Below are 10,903 nucleotides of genomic sequence, written 5' to 3' on the forward strand. Positions count from 1 at the left end.
GTCCCTGGCTTGTCCCTGCTGCAGAGAGGGACAAGCCACAGGACCCCGTGATGGTGTCCCTGCTGCAGAGAGGGACTGGCCACAGGACTGCGATGGTGTCCCTGGCTTGTCCCTGCTTTCTGTGTTGGGCAGGCGGTGGCCAAAGCCGTGCGGAGCTGGCCTTGGGCATGAGCAGCCCTCTGCTCACCAGACCTGCTTCAGCCTGGGAGAGGTGGGGAAGGGGAGGAGCAAGGAGCGGGATGAGTCCCCAGGACATCAGCAGGAGTTGGGGACCCTGGGAAGCTGCAGCAGCACGCTGACCCTCAGGAGGCTGAGCTCCCCTGGAGCCCCAGCCCCACACCCCAATGCTGTGGTTTGGATGAGGCCAGCTTAGAGCCTGAGGGAGGTAGGAGGGCCCGTGGGAGGTCTCCAGGTCACTAGGGGGTGCCCTTGAAGGGAGCCGAGGTGTCTTCCTCTTTCACTTCCTTCCATGGAGTGCTGGGTTGGCTCTGCACGTCAGACCCACAGCCACAGGGCCACCTGTCATGGGCTGCAGACTCTGGGACTGCCTTTTAAACTCCTCAGCTCAGGGATCTGCTGCCGTGACGGGAGCCGACCAGCACATCAGCTTGCGCTCGCTGCCACCATCTGAGCTCCGACCTCATGGCGGGCCCCTTGGAAGGTCCCACAGGAGGAGCCCAGCTTCTTCTTCAGAGCTGGGCTCCTGCAGGGACCAGGCCAAGTTCAGGAACTGTGCTGGCCGGCCTCCAGGAAGGCCCCAAGGACCCCGACCAGTACCCGCCCTTGTGCCCTGCCACACCACACGAGCAGCACCGAGCAGAACCTTCTGGGTCGCGTTATAAAAACTCTCACTCTGTCTTACACACCCCCTGCTTGGCTCTTTCTCGGAGTCTAGCTGCCATGTAAGGAAGTCTAGGCCCCTCTGTTGGAGAGGACTTGTGAAGCAGGGAGACCCTGGAGGATAAGCAGCTGCCTGGAGGACAGAGCAAGGCTCCTCCTCGGGAGCAGTTACCATTTGGGGATGTTTGTTACACAGCACTAGATACTGCAGTCAGTGATGAGAGCCGAGTGGAGGTCAATGCTCTGGGAGGGGGGACATGGGACAAGCTTCATGGGGGCAGGGGCTCTGAGTAGGCTGGAGGAGGGGAGGGTGAGAAGGAGAAGGGACAGGGAGTTGTGTGGACAGAGGAACAGAGCTGGTGCTGTGAATGGACTCCAAGGGACACATGGGTTTGGGAGGAGACAAATCTAAAACTCTAGAGAATCTTGGGGGGTAGCTCAGTGGTAGAGCACTCTCCAGCATGAACAAGGGGGTTCCATCCCCAGTACTGTGAGAGTGGGGGGGGAGAGAGACAGAGAGAGAGAGAGACAGAGAGAGAGAGAGAGAGAGAGAGAGAGAGAGAGAGAGAGAGAGAGAGAGAGACGGGTGTGTGTGTGTGTGTGTGGAATAGCATTTACAGGCTCTGAAGCAAGGCGGGGTTTGGGCGCAGTGTTGGGGTGGGCCATCCGCCTGCCTTGACTCTGTCTGAGGCTCCACTGTGGCCCCTCCGTGGAGTCTCTGTGAGAAGACCCTGGGCAGGGCAGGGCCGGGCCTGCACTTGCTGGGCGGCTCCACTGACCGCTGACGCCTGCTCCTGGTTGAACTGGCCTTTGGCTTTCTGCCTCTCCCCAGCTGCTCCTCTGCCCTTGTCCCCACATGGTCAAAGCCACCGCCTTCCTGGCTGTGCCCTCTGTTGGCTCTCCTCCTGTCCTGGACTGGTCCTTGTGCTGTCCTCACTTGGATGACCTCAGATGCTGGCAGGGGACGGCGAGCCAGGTTGGGTGCTTATTTTGTGCGACTATTTTGGAGAAAATCGAAACAACAGCCAGCCGGTGGGATTCCAGCAGTTTCGACCATCTCCTGATCAGGAAGTGACAGCCGCCAGTGTGGTCCCTATTTCTCCCAGGACTCGCCTGAGGACTCCCTTCGGCAAGTCCCTCAGGAGCCCACCCCGTGGTGGGGTCTCCAGTCCTGACGGTCATTCCTCCGCTTGCCCAGCTGTTGTGGGTGGAGGTGACCCTGTGGTATGTGCCGCCCAGTCTGCTTCAACCTGTGTCCAGTGGGTCTGGCTGCCCGATGCCCGGACTCTGCTGTCCCTCTCCGTTTCTCCTCCCCGCTCCCCTCTGCCCCCTCTGGTTGGAGATCTGCTTTTCCTTCCTCAGAGGGAGCTGATCGCAGCACAGGGCCTGACTGTGCTATCAGAAGGAAGGCCACCAATTTCCCGCGGGTGGGGAGGCCACGGTCCCTGCCACCTGCCCTGGCGAGGGTCCTACTTTATTCCAGGCCTCGCTGTCCTGTCTCCCGCAGGCTCTGACTGTTACCAGGCCGGCTCTGCTGCAGGGCTCTCCTCCCTCCTCCTCCTGGGCCCGCCCTCCCTCCCTCCCTCCCTCCGTCCATTCCTCCTTCTGGTCCCCACCCCCTCAGCTGTGTAGACAGATGGAATCCCATCTCTGCCCTGAGAGACTCCAAGAGTGTGAGGGGCAGCCTCTGCCCAGCAGAGCAGAGGGCCCCACCCACCCAGCCCCCTACCCTGGACAACTGCAGACCAAGTTGCTGGGGACCCTGGGCAGCGTCCCTGGTGACACTAAAAACTGGTTCCTCCTACAGCCTTTTCTCGGGGGGCTGGCTGAGATTGGAATGGTAATTATCTTGCAAATGACGGTAACTGTCTTTCCTGAGTGTGGTTGTGTTTGAGATGTGACTAACTGCGGTCTGCAGGATAATGGCCTTAATAAATGACTTTTCTGCGTATTGTCGAGGAACAGAGCCTATTAGTTGGGGATGGGACAATAGTGTAATTTCAGGGAGATGGATTCCATTCTTCTCCCCGGCCATGCCCCTCCCCACACCCCAGCGTGTGCACATCACTTTTTTCTTAATAGGACATTTTTCCTCAGGATAATTTGCAAAATGTTAATCTGTTTTTATCATCTCTCATTTGTTTCTCCTTAGAAGTTTGTTGTTCTCGCCACTGGGAAGCGCCTGGGTGGTCTGCGCACGCGCAGGAAGGCCCTTCCTGGCTGAGCGGAGGAGCAGGGCTGTGGGAGCCAGGCCCGGGCAGCTGAGGGCAGGCCCCGCAGAAGGCATTGGCTGGAGAGACTGAGGGCCACCGTCCTTCCATCGTGGACAGGAACCTGAGGAGGTGACAGCCACCTGTCTTGCTTCACACCAGACCCGGCCTGTGATTCCTCCAAACGTGGAAGCTGAGTGTCGGGGTGTCCTTAGCCTAGAGAAGAGCAGGGAACACCCAGGACCCTGCAGAAGGCCACAGGGGTCACAGGGCTGCAGCCTTCCGAGGAACTGAGGCAGCGCAAAGACCCCCTCTTCAAACCCCGATTCCTGGGACGGAGTGGAAGGATCTCAGACATGTCACTGAGGGTAATGGGAATGAGTTCATTGAAGGGATGGGAGAGGGGAAAGGGGACGCTCCCAAGGGAGAGAGGGACAGTGTGCTCTCCTCCTGCTCCAGTTTTATTGGGGATCCCAGAGAAATTTCCAGAGTCTCCTGCCCAGGCCCACCTCCTCACTTTTGACCGACAGCAAGATGACGTCCGACTTTCAGGTCCCCACTGCCATGACAACTCTAGGTCACCTTGGCCCACGCTGAGTGGTTCTAATAAGACTCTGAACCACACACTGTTACAGACTTTGTGGTGAAGAGGAGCTGTCCTCCTTATCTCCCAGAGTTTCAGGATCTGGTCACAAAAGTCTCCAGGGTCCCTCCCGTCAACACTACTCAGGGCTGCATCTGGAGTGGGACCCACCCTGTCCACTCAGGCCGGGCACAGCTGAGGGCAAACTGCTTCTTGGAGTCAGCACCGTGGGCCGATTTCACAGAATTGTTTTCTTGACCTCCTGTGCCACCATCCTTATCTCTGTCCCCTAACCCAGGGATCATGGCACAGGGCAGGGCTGAGGAACAAGTGCCCGAGGTCAGGGATAAGGTGTTGGGAGCCAGGACCCAGGGTGCCCAGGGCTCGGAGCCCTTCTGCCACAGTCTTGGTGAGGGTTCCGCGCCTCCAGCAGCTGCTGGGACACAGAAGGGCCTGGAATGTGACCACTGTTCTCAACCACCTCACTGTACAATGGCAGGTGTGTGGTTTCCACTCGGCTGTGCCGCCCTCAGTCCTTACCTGCTAAAAGGGTAGTGAAGGACTCTTAGGCCCAGCAGGTGAGGGTGGACCTGGCTGGGCCCCGGGGGTTCAGCTCCTCCAAGTAGGGACCCCTCTGCCTCCTGCTTCTGCTTTCTTCGGGCCACACACTGATGCTCCTCCAACCTGAGATCCCAGGAGAGAACCAGGCAGACATGTGGCGGGTGAGACACCCTGTGACCAGCGTGCCCACGGAGGTGCTCCCCCAATTCAGCATGCAACTGTGGCCATGCCTGAGGAACATTCAGAAGTTAGAACCCAGAAGGACAAGGACACACAGACACATGGCCAGCACACCCGGGGGCGGGGGGGGGGGCAGGGACCCAAAGCCTGTCCAGGCCCCTCAAAAAATTAGAATTACCATATTCCAACCAGCAGCTCCCTCTGAGTGTGAAGCTAGAAGGGGAAGGAGAGGCTCAGATCCTTGTCAGGCGCGTCCACGGAGCGTGTTCAGACGAGAAAGGCAGAGGCAGCCAAGTGTCCATACATGGAAGAGTGGATAACCAAAATGAGTTCCGTGCATCCCACGGAATATTATTCAGCCGTAAAGAGAATGAGGAGCGAGTATTCGCTGCCGTGTGGATGAACCTCAAACACATCACGCTGCTGGAGGAAGTCAGCCAGAAAAGACCCCATATTGCACGAATCCATTTATATGAATCATCCAGAATAGACGGAGCCATAGAAACAGAGCAGATGGGCGGTCGCGGGGGAGGAGGGCGCTGGGAGCAGTGGCTTGCTGGGTGCAGGGTTTCCCTCTGGGATGATGAAACATGGAATGCGTTGTAGCTGACGTCCACAGGGTGCTGTGAGCGCACTGAAGGCCACCGGACTGGACAGTAACAATACTCCCAGGCTCATTTGGTGGTGCTGGGCCTCAAGTTCAAGACATAAGCCAAGAGCAGCGCCCATCCGTTCATCGGGAGGGAGCGGGTCCTCTACCTCGGCCTCTACCTAGCCCGGCTGGCTGTGGTGACGGCCGCCAGGCCAATGCACAACCCGCTGGCCAGCTTCTAATTCTGGAGTCTCAGGCTGCAAAGGACGGGTCATTCTCCTTGCTCTGCTGTTTGTGCTGACGGGCAGGAAGGACGGAGCGTGGGGGAAGGTGGGACGCAGCTGCGCGGGGAGGGGAAGACGTTGTCCAGGCGCACAAGAGTTTAGTCCCCAAACAAACGTCCATCAGATTGCCGAACGCTGGGTCTCAGATGTGGCACCAGGAGCAGCTCCTTCAGCCAGAACATGCGTCTCTGTTCATTTCATAAAGGGAAGGCTGTTTGGGTCCAGGTGCGCAGAACCCCACCCAGGGGAAGCCTGGGCAGGACAGGTGCGGGGAGCTCTGGCAGCCCGCCACCCCCTCCCCAGATAACCTTCCCGGCTGAGGATTTGTTTCATGTGCTAAATTCCAGAACTGGGAAGGTCTTCCTTTGGTGAAAGCTATTCAGTCCATCAATGCTTTGATGTCTTTTGAATCCTTTGTGGCCCCAAATCAAATAGAAGCTTTTTACATCCCGGCTTGAAACATCCCTGTTCCCATTTCTTTTCACTTAAAGGATTTCTCCCCCGTGTGATTATCACAAATCACTTCTGAATGGTGCTTTGCCATTCAGCTCCTGGGCATTCATTAAAAGGCAGACACATACAGTCCCATTTACATGTGGCCGTTTTTTTAAACACTAGACGCATGTCCGCGGATATTTATATGTACATTCACGGTCTTCGCTGGCACAAGCTTCGTCTCCCACTTCCATTAATGAAATTATCCTTACAGAATTATCGTCACTAAACAGTTGCCTTCCCAGGACCCTGTGACTCATGGCGATTTCTGCCATTTTCCGTCACAATGACTATGGGCAATTACTCAGGCTCCGTAATTCAATGCCCTGCTTCCTGCCCATGGAGAGTGCTAGAATCAGATGCGTGTTTTTTTTTTTTTTATAGCTGGAAGAATGTTAATGGATGTCAATAGGTTGCAGGAGACAGAGCGGACGCAGCCACGTGGATCTCTATGGGTCCCTGCAGCATTTGCAGGGAAAGTTTTCTCCACTTCCCTGTTGCTTGAACAGCAATTACTAAAGCCTTCTACGTGTGAAGGATGCATTAATTAGCTACTTTCTAGAGATTTTTCAGGCTTATCAACCCAAATGTCTGTATAAGCTCCTTGGAGGGAGCCTGTGAAATGCTTATGGAGCATGAATCTCGGCTGAGCCCAGGTGCGGCTCTCCACTCTGCAGCCCGGCTTCAGCCTAGGCCCCATCCTTGCCGGGGGAGCCCTTTGCTGAGCAGGACAGTGCCAGCCCTGGGGGCTCCCGGGAACGAGAGCAAGGTGAAGGCTGCGGCTAGGCCACCAACACCCCGGAGGCTCTCCCTTGGAAGGCTCCGTGGCTCCAGTTTGGGTGTGGAATGTCCCCCCTAGGCCTGTGTGTTGAAGGCTTGGTCCCCAATCTGTGGCACTATCTGGAAGAGGTGGGACCTCGAGGTGGTGGGGTCTTTGGAAGGTCATCATGGGAGTGTCCTTGGGGGTGAACAGGCCCCCGCCACTGTGTGCTCCTGGCAGGACATACTGGGCCAGCGCAGACCACAGGGCCGAGTGACCAGGAACGAGACCAGTCAACCTTTCCTCCACGTGCGGTGATTACTCCGCTGTTTCTTACAGGATGGAAACCAGACGAACACACCGTAGAGACCCCAGAGGGCAGAGGTGGCCAGCTGGAGGGACGGAAAGGAAGCATCAGGGAACTTGGCCTGTCCCCCCCTGGGGTCTGTGCTGTGTGAACCTGACCTCTGTGTAGAATGGGGTGATCATGGTACCCCTCACCTAAGGGGTGTTGGCAATGGTACACCTACCTGAAGCACCTCGCAACACCAGGCTCGCCTCCTAGCAAGGGGCCCTGCTCTTCTGTGGCATCTGTGAGCAGAACGTCAGCTCTGGGGGACAGGAAGAAGGTGCCCCACCCACTGCCACATCTCAGGCTTAGAGTGGAGCCTGGTGCTGGTGAGTCCCTTAGTATTTGCTGATGGGCTGAACGCTGTCATTATTTAGATTGTCATTGTCACCATCCCACCACTCATGGTCCAAAGGTGGAATTAGAGAAGGTGATAGGTTGACCCAGGTGACAGTGGAATTAGAGAAGATGATAGGTTGACCCAGGTGACAGTGGAATTAGAGAAGGTGATAGGTTGACCCAGGTGACAGTGGAATTAGAGAAGGTGACAGGTTGACCCAGGTGACAGTGGAATTAGAGAAGGTGATCGGTTGACCCAGGTGACAGTGGAGTTAGAGAAGGTGATAGGTTGACCCAGGTGACAGTGGAGTTAGAGAAGGTGATCGGTTGACCCAGGTGACAGTGGAATTAGAGAAGGTGATCGGTTGACCCAGGTGACAGTGGAATTAGAGAAGGTGATAGGTTGACCCAGGTGACAGTGGAATTAGAGAAGGTGACAGGTTGACCCAGGTGACAGTGGAATTAGAGAAGGTGATAGGTTGACCCAGGTGACTGCAAGCCGTGTGGGGGAGGTGAGTGTGCTCCTGGTGGGACACAGGACAGGGACTGGGTGGGTGGCTTGGTCTGGAGCGTGAGACGTGGTGCTGTGCGGGGCTGTGTGGATGGGGCTCGTCCCACCAGCTCTGCTCTGCTGCTCCCCGGGTTAAACAGGTTCATATCTCCTGACGTCCCCACTCATGGAGGAAGACAGTTCCCCCAAATTGGAAGGAAGAACTCCCAAGGCTCCAAGCTTGCCGGTGACGCTGTCATCCTGTCCTGACCCTGCCTCTGCCTGGGACTTTGTATCCTTTCCCAGAGTGGAGACCCAGCCTCCAGCCGTGGTGGCTCTCAGCCCCTGCCTCGGCTGAGAAAACCTTGTCCAAGACATGTCTCAGCCTCGTGGCGCTGGACGTCCCTCTTTCTTCTCATCCCACCTTTTTGAATCCCCAGGCCCCTGTTCAGGGATATGACTACCATGTTTATGGAGTGGGTTCTGGCCCGAAGGGAAGCCACTCAAGCCAGACAGTGTCTTGCAGCAAGGACAAAGCTTGTGCAGGAGGTGGCCAGCCTCCACATTCGTGTCCGGGAGACTTGTTGGCAAAGTGCTGCTTGGGCACTTTACGTAGAAGTGGGCGCGGTGCCCGCCAGCAGCTCCTACCTGAGGTGGGGGCAGCCTGGTCTCCTGGGCCAGAGATAATGTAGGTGGATGGAGCTGGCTGAGGTCCCAGCACTGATTCTCAGCTGACCCTCTGAGGGTCAGCTGGACTTTTCTGGGGCGCTTCGTCCCCCTTCTCGGCAGGCTGGAGTGGCAGGGAGGCAGCCCTGGGGAGAGGCAGGGTAGGTGCAGGGCTGCATTGTCGGCTGCCCCACAGTGACCCCGTCCTCTCTTTAGGGTGAAACATGGATCCTAGAATCCGCTGTAGGACAGGACACAGTTCTGACCTTGGACCTGGTAGAGATGCCCAGTTAACTGTCCTTGAGCCACACCTACTCCAGGAGGAGATGCCTGCTGAGCAGTGAATATCTCCCAGATTAACAAGTGAATCCCACATCCGGCACCCTGGGACCCCTACCAGAGCAGCCCTGGGATGTAACCCTTGAAGTTCCTTTAACCCCTGCCCCTCCTGAACAGGAGAGTCACAGCCTCTGGGACAGGAGTCCCCTGTGTTTCTCCTCCTTTGCTACTGAAGCAATAAACCCTCTTTTTAAATTTTTCTCAAAACCATGTCCTCGTTATCAAATCAGCGTTGGTTGGCACGGGGGACAGGGACGGAGCTTTCAGTCACACAAGGGGCCAACAGGACAGCAGAGAGGGCTACCTGCCGGGTGTGTGAAGAGGCACACGGGGCCTGGCAGGCTCACCTGGAACTCTGGCTTGGACAGGTGACCCGGGCTGGGCCAGGCCCCCCCATGGGGCAAAGAGGCCATGGACTGAGGCATGGGAGCAGGACTCAGGGCCAACCCTGGGGCAGACTCCTGGGAGGGGCAGTTGAGGCAGGTGGCCCCCCTGGGTGGCACCACATCTGGCCTCATGAAGACACTCCATGACCAAGCCCCCCCCCCCCCAGGTATTTAAGCCAGAATCTGAAGCATTTGCGGGTGCTTGTCTCAGTCCCTGGCTCTGTCTCCAGTGTCCTGGGATCCAGGGCTCGTCCTCTCTCTCCCTGGATGGCCCCATTCATCTCTGGGCCCTTTCCTGCCTGAATCCACAGCGCTGGGTGCTGGGTGACAGGAAGCCGGGCACAGCCCAGCGAGCACCTGTCCTCGTGCCAGCAGCTTGAAGGACTGCGTTGGCTCCTGGCTCACCCCGTAGCCAGGGAAGGTGGCGGTCACCTCAGAACAAAAGGCCAATCAGGGAAAAGTATTGACCAGTAAAGGTGTCAGGACCAGGGGCAGGACGCTGGGCCCAGGTCATTTCATTTCAAATCCAGGTTTGGTTCTTACTCTGAGATTCCCCGGGCTTACTGCCCCTCTCAGGCTGCGGTCTGCTCAGGCGGAAGCCCGGGAGTGGGACACGGCTCTTCGGGCTCTGAGTGGGACCCGCGGGCAGGATGGAGCAGGGAGAGGCCGGCTAGCAATCTGTCACTGAGTCAGTACCCTGTGAGTGTGCCAGGGTGCACTCAGTGAGGGCTCTGGGGTGCACGGCCTGGCAGAGGTCAGGGCAGACCTGGGCTGGTGCACGCCTTGGCCAATGCCCAGGTTGTCAGAAATGCACTTTGGAGCTGCAAGCTGCCCAGCGCTCTGGTCAAGCCTCAGCCTGCAGAGCGTTCTCCACCCCTCCTTCCCGTCCAGGTGTGCCTCGATGGAGCCGAGAACATCTGTGGCATCTGTGCTGGTGACTTGCAAGGACGCTGGGGTGAGGAGGAGGCGGGGAGCCAGGCTGCCTGTGGGGAGGGAGTTGCCAGTGCGCTGTGGGCCCCTCATGCTGAAGAACCTGGTGTCTGCGAACCCGGGCAGGAAGGGAGTACAGGAAGCCTGCATGCTTCTCCCAGACAGCCAGCCACCACGGACGGCAGCCGGGTGACACCCGGGAGAGGGACAGAGAATGCAGGGTGGTGGCGGAGGTCACCCTGCCTCTGACAACACAGGCCACACAGTTGAGCTTGCGGGACTTGGTGCCTTTCTGCAGGGGTCTGTGACTCTGGCTGGTGAGACAGAGACGGTGTCCTGACGTGTCTTCTGCAGCTCACCCTCACACGCCGGCCAAGCACACGCAGTGTGCCTCCACACAGCAGATGCGCTCCCGCGGGTGCACCTAGACACAGCCTGGTTTCCACGCTGGGCAGCCATGTTTGGAAAGGACTGTGTCAGGTGCCCTGGGCCCAGGGGCTACCCCAGGTGCACCTTCCCACTCACCCTCGCAGCCGGGTCAGGGGAGGCCTGTGTGTCAACCGTAAGCAGGGAGAGGCTGTGGGACTCACCCAAGGTCGCACCACTGTGGATGGTGGAGTGGGGACTTGAACTAGGCTTTGGATTCCAAAGCCCCCAGCCTGAGCCTCTCTGCGACACTCCTCCCCGAGGAGCCTCCGTCAGGGAGAGGGTGCTCTCCGCGGTGGAGATGCATGTTCAGATTAGCGGTGCTGAAAGGGAGGCCGACTGCTGATGACCTCGGTGGCCAGAGGGACAGTCGCAGCAGCGCTGGACCTTGTTTGGTGCTGGGCTAAGGAAGCAAGACCTACTGGGGCCAGATGCAGCCCAAAGCCCTGGGCGGTGGCTCTGTCCACCTGGTT

General features: G+C 57.9%; 1 long non-coding RNA gene across 1 annotated transcript; it reads left to right on the top strand.

Annotated features, from left to right (window-relative positions):
• Positions 1-1,450: 1,450 nt before the first annotated feature.
• Positions 1,451-8,836, top strand: LOC308656032. The gene is made up of 3 exons (XR_014023588.1): positions 1,451-2,680; positions 2,993-7,183; positions 7,845-8,836. It is a non-coding gene; the product is annotated as an uncharacterized lncRNA (long non-coding RNA).
• The last annotated feature ends 2,067 nt before the right edge of the window (positions 8,837-10,903 follow it).

Source organism: Spermophilus citellus, assembly GCF_964194105.1.
Source record: "Spermophilus citellus genome assembly, chromosome: 9".
Classification (NCBI taxonomy): Eukaryota; Metazoa; Chordata; class Mammalia; order Rodentia; family Sciuridae; genus Spermophilus; species Spermophilus citellus.